Genomic DNA, 11,385 nt, shown 5'->3' with positions numbered 1-11,385 from the left:
CAGTGTTATTCAACAGAATATATAAGGGTAGAGCTCAGAAATCCGGACATTAGGTTCAAGGTTCCTCTATTTGTTGACCTTAGTTTTTCTAATATAATTGAGATTCTGTCTTGACTACACAAATGACTAAAGGAAAAGTTATAAAATTAACATAAACATTTGAACATTTTTTTTGCTCCCTTGGAAAAGATCTCCAGTTTGATTCTAAATCAACAGCCAGTTTGAGAGGCTAACTGATTTAAGGCAGGTACTGTATCATTACTTTCCCACATGGTTTGTTCAAATCGGTAAAAAATATGCAAGAGTCTGAATGTTCTTTGCAACAGTAGCTTCAGTTTTCATCAGCCAAGATCCAATTTGTGTCAGAGGGTAAAACTCGCCTCATTAGACCCGTTCAGCAAAGCCATTAGACAACTCTCAATGCTCTTGCTCTTTCACACCGAGGACACTAAACTTTTACAGAGACAGACTGTTTGAAGCCTTCCTAATTATTTTCATTATTATCCAAGAAGGACTACCAAGGCTCAGCCTCTATTGTAATTCTCAGAGTTCTCTGCGCCGATTATACGGCAATCTAAAACGCCTTCCTCTAGGTTTATGGCCTGATTATTATTTAGAATCTCTCTAGCGGTGAACTTGAAGATCATGCAAATGTGTTCTTTGGGAAAGTCACTGTGTACTGAGGAATCTGTTTTGTAGGAAGCCAGCTCAAATTTATCACCAGTCATGTAAATTTTTTATCAATGCTTTTCCATAAAGCAGGCCTATTGTTATACTAGTTCCACTTTTGCTCTGACAGGAAGCTGACCAGGAATGCTATTATTAAGCCACAAATGCCTATTTTAAAACATGTTGCCTTCTGTTATACTGTATTGTATCGTTAATTCATATAGTATTTCTTTTGGTTTTAGTATCTTCTCTGTCATCACCAAAACTGAAATAACTCTGGAAATATAAAGGATATAGCATATATCTAAAGTTAAGAATCAGAATAAACCTACAACAACTTGTGTAAATCCGTACAGATTTAACTGGGCGGGGGTGGCCATGTACATTCTCTGCATGAGGTGTTCACAGGGCTGGACAGCAGCAGTATTTGTCAAGACGGTCACAGTTCCCAGCATAGTGAGATTAGCTACAACTGTAGACATGCACTCAATAGTCCAATACTTATTAAACACATTTTTTAGATCCTAAGATATACTGATGGCCCAATGTTACTGTGTACTTGTAAAGACTACTGCCCCATGGGGACAAACGTAAGCACATAATTCCAATTAGTGAGGTGAGCTTTAGGGTGCTCCCGGCACACCTTACCCGGGTCTGTATTTCAGGGAAGGTGTTGAAAATCAAGTGATGCTTAAGTGAAAGCTAACCAGGCACGAGGTCCTGTAAGAGAGAGGGTGCTCCAGCGAGAAGGGGCTGCAGGCCAGGATGCTGCCGCGTAGATTGAAAGTCCTGTCATATCGGACTTAATAAGGAGCTTGGCCTTCATCCTGATGCTGAGATTTATCACTGAAGGAGAATGATATGATCACATTTCAGTTGAGAAAGATCATCGTGGCTCAAGTATAAAGAAAATTTTAGAGAGAATAATTGAATTAGACGAGTTCAGGTTAAAAAAATGCTACTGTCTTACACCAACGGAGGAGAAAAAAATCACATTAAAATACATTTATATCTCAACTTATTCTGTTATGACTATTGTTTTTAAGTAGAGTGTACAGGTGTTACTTTTTAAATACTCTGTGATTCTGAGGAGCTATTGTATTATTTATAATAATATCTTATTTATCTCTGAAGTACACATTCTTTGCTGTCATCTTAAATTCCCAGGTTGTTTGACCTGATAAAACATTTATCTTTATCTTCCAAAACATGACTAAATACTATCCCAGAATCACAATATATTTCATATTTGTGCAAACACATTTTAGTGCTGAAAAATAAATAAAAATAAAGGCTTAGACATTTGATTTTGCTGATATTAAAAATGATAAAACAAAAGGAAAAGTGTTAAACAGAGTCCAAGAAAATGTAAAATGTGTATTGTGAAAAGAGACATGTCTGAAAAATGGATTGTTTAAGGGAAATATAGGTATAAGAGGCATGCAAGAGAAATGTAAGACAGGGGATTAAATAAAAATAGAAATGATTTTAACTACTGCCCACTCACAATGATACCATCATTTACATCATATTATATATATACACGCATATATATAAATGGAGAGATTATTACTCCAGAAAGCAATATAACCTAGTAGAAAATGCATTCAGTTAGAAAAGGGAAAATGAAGTTCTAATCCTGATTTTAATACTTTAGGCAAGACATATGACCTCTTTGGGCATCAATTTCCATATCTGTAAAATGATGAAACATACCTTACTATGTATCTCATTTGTAAATGTGTAAAAATGAAATAACAGTTTTGAACGTGCTTTTGAGAAAAAATGTGCAGAAGATTTTATGATTCATTGTGGGGAGTGACCTTTTTTCTTTAGGAGTCACAGAATGCAGGGGGAACAAGATTCATTCTAACTGGAAAAAAAATTACTGGAATGGTAGGTTTTTAAGATTATAAAAATAACCAATTTTTTATGAATATTATATATGAACCCATGAACTTCTATAGAATACAGGAATCCATAAAGTTATATATTTTAAAGTTTCTCAATCAAAATAACTCCCTTAATATTTCTTAGGCGTTTCCTGTACACATATGCTTCACACATGCTCCCTATTTTTCAAAGTCAATGTTTTCATTATATACACTTACACTGTTATTGTAACAATTTTCTAGGTCTGTCAATAAAATTTGGACTCACACATCGATAACACATTCTTACAATTAAATTGCAATTCTCACTAGTAATTCCAGCTTTTTTGAATATACAAATCATCAAACTTTATTACATTATTGCTGTAATACCTACACATCTTGAGGCCATTTAGGCCCCCAAAAGATTAGACTTAATATTCCAAGAGCCAGATGTAAATAAATTGTAATTACTAATCCAAGTGGAAGACTCAGATAACTTCTCGAATTTAAATATGCAGATAATTCCCCTCCATACTGTACTCACCCTCCTGCTACTGAAGGTTTCCTTGGGTTGCTGTTAAAAGCAGGGTTTACAGTGTCGTGCTTAAATTCCTGTTTCTCCTCCTGTCTCTTTCTGTCACATGCCCAAGATTTTACCCAGTACGACTTTCACTTAGGCTGTTAAGTACAAGTGCTTCTGTAAAGCTTACACAAGATCTGGTCGTCAGTCCTACTCCAAGAATATTTCTGTCTTAGCTGTGATTAGGCAGAAAGAAAGAAGTGGAGGTTTTGGTGGAAAGCCAAGGTGAATTTGGAGCACAGAGGCATTTTTCAGAGAAGAAAGGCCTGGTAGGTTTAGTAACCAAAGGAAAACATGACGCATGGATGTCAGGGAAGAAAAAAAAGTGACACCAGGGAGTAAACACGGGAAAAGGTAGAGGAGTGAAATAAAACACAGCAATTCTTATCGTTTAAAAAATTACGTCCAGAGTCCACCTCACTGTACTCTGTGTAACAAGTCGCTGTAGGAGGGTGCCCCGTTTGTGAGATCAGTGCTCCCTCTGGGTGGCACCACCACCTCGCCTGGCTCATGGCCTGAAAAACAGGAAGAATCCTGAAATCTACTGCACTTAGGGAGACAGCTGTAGCGTGAACCTCAGATGTACACATCTTCAAGCCCAGAACCTAGAGGAGGTTCTCAGACACTTACCGACTTCGCTCCCACACCTGTGCAGTTATCTTGTTCTGTCAGTACTGTTACCAGGTAGACGCAGGGAGTCAGATCAGCACTGACCTTCCCCCAGGAAGGTAGGTGGATGTGATATAAAAACAGATGTGGCTGTCAGAGGGGACCACGTGTCTTTTTCTAGCTTGACAGTTTGTCTCTCATTACAGCCTTGCAGAACTATGAAGAAATCAAATTTGTTGAAGGGTCGTGATAGGAAAAGAGAATTACATGATCGGAGAGAAAAGCACTTAAAGAATTCTACATGGGTGCAGCATCCCCAGGCTCCGCGCCGTAGGTGAGTTGGTCACGGGCTGAAACCTTAGCCCTCAGAGTGACTATACAGGGGCTGGGGTAGCCCGAGACCCCAGGTCGTTGTCACAGGCTGTAAGCACCTCCCTTTATCCTAGGGTGTCCTGTGAAAATGGTCACTTTCTGGGAGGGTCACAGCACCAACAAAAGACATTTTGTTTCTTTTGTTTTTCCACATTGCTTGTTAAAAAAAGACAAGAAAAAACTGATTACATAAGTTACAGTGCATCCACCGCATACCAGAGCACGAGCTGGGCTGAAAGCTCTCTGTGTAGGGATGCAGAAAACATGCCAAGATCTATTTTTCGGTAACTAAAGTGTACATGCATACAGTGATGCCATGTCTGTAAAAATAAGCAAGCACATAAAACACCAAAAGCTAATTTATAAAATACAATACACACAATTGTACACAACATATGACTTTTGCCAAATTTCATGCATTAATACTTTTCCATAGTTGTCCAGCAAATACACTTAGTTCCTATCATCAGTCCCCTGCCTTCAGGAGGGCGTTTTTCTAACATTGCCTCAGGTTCTCCAGCCTCCGTGAAGACAGGGACAATCTCCTCCCTACCAACCCCTCCCTCGAGTAGGTGTCACTAGGTCTGAGTTACCAGGTGAGGAACGCCCCCAGCCCCACCGTGGTAGAGGTGGGGGAAGGCTTCCAGTAGGTAATTGTGTGGGTACTTTAAGTCCTTCATATCCCTCCAAATATCTGTGGTGTGGGGAGATGGTTCTGACACTCCTCATTTCACAGACACCTCTAAGTTCTAAGGATCACCTAGAAAAGGTATTGTCATAGATTGATCACTGACTTGAGACCCCAGATAAGATAAAAGTAACAGAAAATAAGACACAGTGTTCTTGGCAAGCCATCCATCTGTGATTCAGAAATCACTAACTTAAACTGAAGTGATCAAGCTCCTTTTACAGGAAATAGCCCATTTCCTGTGGGATAGGGTTGTGTTTCTGATGTAGCATCGTGTATTGTAAGTGAAAAAAGTGACAATAAACCTCCCTTGCCATCAATTCCCTTTAAAGAACAATAGTTACATCTCCAAATTACTGACGCAAAGTCACACTAAATACATCCGCTCTCTAGAACTTCGACGTGATACTGTGAAAAACAGTTGGCTGCCCTTAGAAGAATGAAGGAAATAAAGAGTTATAATTAGGACACGACTTACACTGTAACAGTGCATGAAGCAGGTGGAGTACAAATCTTAGCGTTTCTGTTTTTCCGGTTCTTGGAAGCCCGTCTGAACTGACCCAGTGCAGAAGTTGTCCTGAGTTGAACATTATAATCCATCTCCTCTTCAGATATCTTCCTGCGCAAACTGAAACTCCGCTCATCAGATACATGCTGCCAATCGTGGAGAGTGAAAATTGGAAACTTGTAAGTGCTCCCCAGTATTAACGTGCCTGAACAATCATATTTAATCGGTCCTCAGATCTATTATTTGTTCTTTCTACCAAAAAGAAAGTTCTATTGTAACTGTTTCAGTTATGAACCTGCTTCTACTCAAAGTCCTATTATTCTGAGAAAATGCTTGAAAATGGCAGAATTTGTGGTGAAATAGGGAGGCCTTGAATAATATGGTCTAAGTTTTCTTTTTAAATAGTATAACATACGTTAAAACTTGTCCTAAGAGACATTGGAAGATCAATCAGATATCATTTTATTTTAAAGACTGTATGTAGCTTTCCCACCGTGCCAGTGTATTTCTGGTAAAATAAGATTTTCATGAAAGACATTAAAAATCATGTTGCATTTGAATAGTGATATTGTTTCAGTCTTTCATCAGGCTAGGTCATTTTAGAAATTTTAATATTCATATAGACTATTTTGTATCAAAAATGCCTACATTTCTTTCACTTCCAGAAATGAACTTCTTTTCCATGCAGGTGAGGTTTCTCAAGCCAGCTAAGGTAATCACCCATCTTCTTTTATTCTTCAAGACCACTGTGGTCCCCTGGAAGTCCGACATAGTTACAGAAGGAGCCATAAAATACCTTATTAAAGGATTTAATCTCACCATCATTAATATGTAAATATGTATTTCCCTTGGGTTTAGAAATTAACCTATTAAGCTTTTCCTAATACAGATAAAGGCAATCTGGAGAGATTGGAAAGAAACGCAAAGGCACAATCAATTTGTTAATAGAGTTCTCAGGACAGATTCAGGGAGAAAAGCAGCTACAGTTAAACTGTCCTCTGATGCAAGGCAGCATGAGGACATTTGTGCCTGGGGGCAGAAGTAAGGAAATGGAAAATCTGTAATACTTTTGCTCCTGATTTAACCTAAATATATGCTTTATTAAAGTGTCTTTCTAAAACATTCACATTTCCTATAATAATAATTTACATTTTTATTCTTTTTTAGATTACAAAGCAATTTTACATATATTACATCACTGAACTCTTATGGTATTGTTTGCTAGAACAAGTTTTGGCTATTTAACCGTGAGGAAATGGAGTTTAAGTGACCTGTTATAGTTACATACGTATTAAGTTGAAGAACAGGGTCACACACCCTGCTTTTTGTTTTACTGAGTAACTTAGGTATCGTGCTATTGTTTCAGGAAAAAAATTGTTTTATGAGCCCATAAAAAAAGTCTTGATACTCTTTGCTACATAAAGCTTCATGAGTATGGGCATGTATCAAGTTTTCTTTCAGTGTAGAACAAAATACATTTAGAAAAGAATAATGTTAATTCACATTCCCAAAGGCAACATTTAGTAAGTATCTAAAAGAAATCAGATATCCTATTAAAGTTAACATATACATACAGATAGCACACATTTTAAGATATGTAAGTAGAGAACTGAAAATCTTTTCTTCGTTTGTCTCTTGCTGCAACCAAAGAACCCTAGTCAGAAAACTGCTTCTCCAGAGAAGATGATCTAGCATTGTTTCCTTTTGTTTTCCTTTTTTTTTTTTTAACACAAATCATTTCTTCTTATTTATGTTAGTTTCAACCTTTCTCTTATCACTTAGCCACACCTACAGACAAGTACGCTTTCACGTACACACGCACACACACTTTTTACTCCACAGTCAGCACAGAAAGAGCCACTTTACTCATTTTAATGGTTGTGAGCATGTATAATAATCGATTTGACCAGATGGACATTCAAGTTATTTCCAAATGAATCTTCTTGTGCAGACATCATTTGGATGGTGTGTGAGTATGTGCATTGGACAATTTCCTAGAAGAGGAATTATGAAGCAAAAGGAATTAAGCATTTTCAATTTTGAGAAATATTGCCAATGCACTCTATAGTGCTCATATAAATCTGTATTTCCACTAGCAATGCTTGAGAGTGAATGTTTTCCTTACACCCCCACCAATATATTGTGCCATTAAGTTTTTTAAAGTATACTAATACGCTAGTTACAATGTCATATTTTTTTTAATTTGTATAACTGAGGTTGAGATTTGCCCCCAAGCATCTGGTTTTCCCAGTTGTTAATTGGACCACTGGCCTTTGTCCACTTGATTCATGTGATGCTGGACATGTTAAGCATAGGAACTCCTTAACTGTTAAAAGAATTATTCGTATTTTCCAAGTTCTAATTTACCTTTTATTTTGTTTGTAGAGTTACCTGATACATAGATTTTTTATTTTTATATTTTTTATAGTTTATATTTTATATATTTTTGAACTTGTCACTTAAAAAAGCCTTCTCCAACACTGTGAAACTTCTTTCACAATTTCTTTTAGTTTAATGCTTTGTATTTAACATCTGTAATTTATTTTGGTATAAAGTGTGAAGAATGCATCTCACTTTATTTTTTTTCCATGTGGTTATTTACTATAATCCACCTTATAAAATCAACCAGTTTCCGTCACTGACCTGAAGTGCCACCATCATTGTATAATAAATTCCCACATATTAACAACATTTTACTAACAAAACTACATCATAATCCCTCTCTCTTCCTTTCTTTCTGCCTATTATGAATCTAATATTCTGTACTGCTCTTTAAAAAAATACCCTTTACATAAAAATAATTGTATTTATTTAGGTATGCATGTTTGTTCTTAGTTATGTGTTTATACCATGTAAGATTTTGGGATCAAAATATATTATATTGTTTTGGGATTTAATTCACCAAAATATAATTATATTCCTTCTGCCTACTTCCCCAAAATGTTAAGATAGTTTAAAACATACATGAAACAATATATACCTCATGAATAAAAATAAGAAAATCCCTTTTTAAATAGAAGATAAACAAAAGTTTATTATTTTAGATTTAGTTATTGTAGCTTAATATCTTATTTTACTTTAAGCTTCTAACAGCTAAAGCAAAGAAGGAAATATGTTGAAATATGTTAAGTATTATTTTATGAGAAAGGAAGTTTTTCTCCCTAGCAATTAATTCTAAGTAGAATATGGGAGCCATACAAGGGATGACAAATAGCATAAATAAGCTAACCAAACTTTTCCAAAAATATAAATTGTTCAAAAATTTTTCCAAATGGATTTTTTAATTTTTCTCTTACACATAATTTGAAGAATCAACATTGAAGATGCACCAGTGAGCATATTTCTTCAGGCAGTGAGGTAGCATCATCTAGCTATGTCACTTACTGACCATAGAGAAATATCCCCTTTCGACCTTCTTCTTCCAGGAAAAGTGCGACTGTCTGTTAAATATGAAATTGTGATAAAGTTCAAGGGGTCTAAAATGTTTGTTGATGATTTAAGATGTGAAAGCATCACATGCTCTTCCCCAGCTGAGTAATTTTATTTCTGCAGAGTGGGCTACGGACCTGCCTTCCGTACTTTCTCAAAGATTAACTGAATTTTCTTGCACGATATTTATTTATATTCTGGTTACCAGAATATAAAAGAATCTATTTCGTCTAACAAAATTGTCTAACAACTTTTGTCTTGGAGAGAGTTTGCCATTAGCTATCTTTTACTGGCAGATACAAGATTATACCTAGGGTGGCACTATATCTTGAACTGTACTTTGTAAGTTGATTAATGTTAAATATAAAATCTATCATCAGGCAGATGAATGAAGTGTGCTGTTGGAAAACTCAGTATCTCCTATTTAAGTTTTAAAGGTTATCTGAGAAATTCAACATTTTACTTTTTTGAGTGGCTGATACTGAAATGCAGAGGCATTGGAAAACAGGTCTAATTGTTTCTTAGGCTGTTTTGGATTCTAAATGATATATCCATGTCTTTGACATAAGAAAAGACACTTCGTTTTCATTCCTAGTAGAAAGTGACAGCTTCCAAGTCATCCAATAGTTACCTTAAAGGATCCAACTGTAGCTAAGATGTAAGAGAAGCAGGTTACATCCCTTTGATGACCATGGTTTTGAATTAGAATTTGATTTGTCAGAGTATTTCCTTGCGCTTAGTTTAACTGCCCAACCAGGACGTGGAAGGTGTAAAGCATCGGTCCTCTTGCATCTTTACTCAGATGGTACAGTGTTCTAGTAGATGATTTCTGTCTGTGGACTCAAAGCCTCATCATTAAATAATATATGTTAAAAAAAAGTTTTATATATGCTCTTGGTGACATGAAACTGTATATATGAATGATTTATAAGCAAATATCTGCACAGAAATCTACTTGTTCTTTTTATAAGATATGAATGATATATAGATTTAATCTAGAAACTTACTACGAGAAACATCCAACAGTAATCTTTTGAAGGGATATTCTGCAGACCAATGACTTTGTGATTTTTGACAATTGATTTCTTTGCCCTCTTAAAAAAAAAAACAAAACTGTATCTACATTCCTCTCTAAGGGAATTCTATCTGTGTAGTTACACCAAAGAAAGAACATTTGGTAAAGTTTGGAGGGCTTTTTTAGAATAGACCCCAACATACTCTTGCAGAGAAGATACCCTGGGAGACAAGTTAGTAAAAATGAAATAGTTGAAGTCCAAGGACTTCATGTGAATTTCTAGGTCAAATCAAAGTATACCAATAATTCTCAATATAGAATAAAGGAGAGGAGTGGGATTTATATATAAATAAAATAATCAGATTTTAAAATTCCAATTTAGTTATCTAAACAGACAGCCTGTTATCGATTGTATTCAGCTAATGAAAATGTGTAATTGTATCCTCAACGTAATTAGGCTCTATAATTTACTTAAATGATGTACTTTTAATCAAGATTTCAATTTCACTTGATGTTCGCCAAATAATGTGGAAAGTAAAATGGAAAATTAGAACATTTATTCCACAAGGAGCAATACATGAGACACTAAATAAAAGATTTGAAATGCCCTTTTATATAATTAATTATTTTGAATGAAACAAACTCCAAATGTTAGAGACATATAAATGGAGATGCAGAAAAAATGTTTTTGTTTCTATTGTTTATTATTACAAAGATGAAGAGATTTTAAACCAAAAGGAATGAAAGCAAATTATTTTATAAAAATAGAGACTACTAAGGAGTAATTGGAAATGGCACTGGTTATCCATGAGAATTATTCGGTGGGGCTTTCAGTCTGCGGTGGGAAAGCAGGAGATTGGCAGGGTGTGGGTGGGTGGGGTGACTGGCATCTACAATTCCAGGGTTTATTCCAGTGCAGGAGTCTCACCTTAACAGTGCATACTATAGGACAGCATTGATTTAAAGTTCCTTTAGCTCAGATCCATGTCAAGGTGGGTAATTCTTAGTACAGAAGAACCTCACTGGGTAGCATTTTCTTAGACAATAACCACGGAGTAGTTTACTTGTTTCTTGGCCACAGGGCCTCTCAACTCTGTAAAGGTGTGGCTAGGGGTCACTGGTTGTTTCTAAGCTAGTTAATTGCTTCTATTCCATTTCCCAGTTAAATCTGATCTTTCTTTGGGATCAAATAAGTGAGCCATTGGTAGTAAATGAAAATACTGACCAGAGGGTAGATGGATAGCCAGTGAAGAGAAGAGGATATTTGGAAGAAACAGAAAGAAAATACAAAAATAGTGAATATCTCTAAAAAGTGAATTATACTTTATGAAAAAGCTACTTCTTAAAATCTGCAACTGTCTAAAATAAGAGAGATGCCTTTCTGTGTGACTTTGAGATAGCGATCTTTCTGATAAATCACCACCTGCTTTATGTGTCCCTAAGAACGTGATCTTGGTAATCAGATGTGGCAGCAGGGCTATCTAAATGGGAAATATTTTCACAATTAATAATTAATTTATAAAATTAATTATTATATTTTAATGGCTTTTTGAGTGAAGTCCTTGTATTTTAAGTGGGATATATATATATATATATATATATATATATATATAGTGTATAAGGATATGTATATAATGATTT

General features: G+C 35.5%; 1 long non-coding RNA gene across 1 annotated transcript in view; it reads right to left on the bottom strand.

Moving 5' to 3' along the window:
- Positions 1 to 2,781: 2,781 nt before the first annotated feature.
- The window catches only part of LOC116149175 (uncharacterized), an 859,611-nt gene continuing 851,007 nt past the window's right edge, over positions 2,782 to 11,385 (bottom strand). Inside the window, exons 8-9 of the long non-coding RNA XR_010377352.1 lie at positions 5,271 to 5,446; positions 2,782 to 3,638 (exon numbers count right to left, since the gene is read on the bottom strand). This is a non-coding gene — a long non-coding RNA (uncharacterized LOC116149175). The remainder of the gene's footprint in view (positions 3,639 to 5,270; positions 5,447 to 11,385) is intronic.

Source organism: Camelus dromedarius, chromosome 22, assembly GCF_036321535.1.
Source record: "Camelus dromedarius isolate mCamDro1 chromosome 22, mCamDro1.pat, whole genome shotgun sequence".
Lineage (NCBI taxonomy): Eukaryota > Metazoa > Chordata > Mammalia > Artiodactyla > Camelidae > Camelus > Camelus dromedarius.
This window is presented reverse-complemented; position numbering and strand designations above follow the sequence as displayed.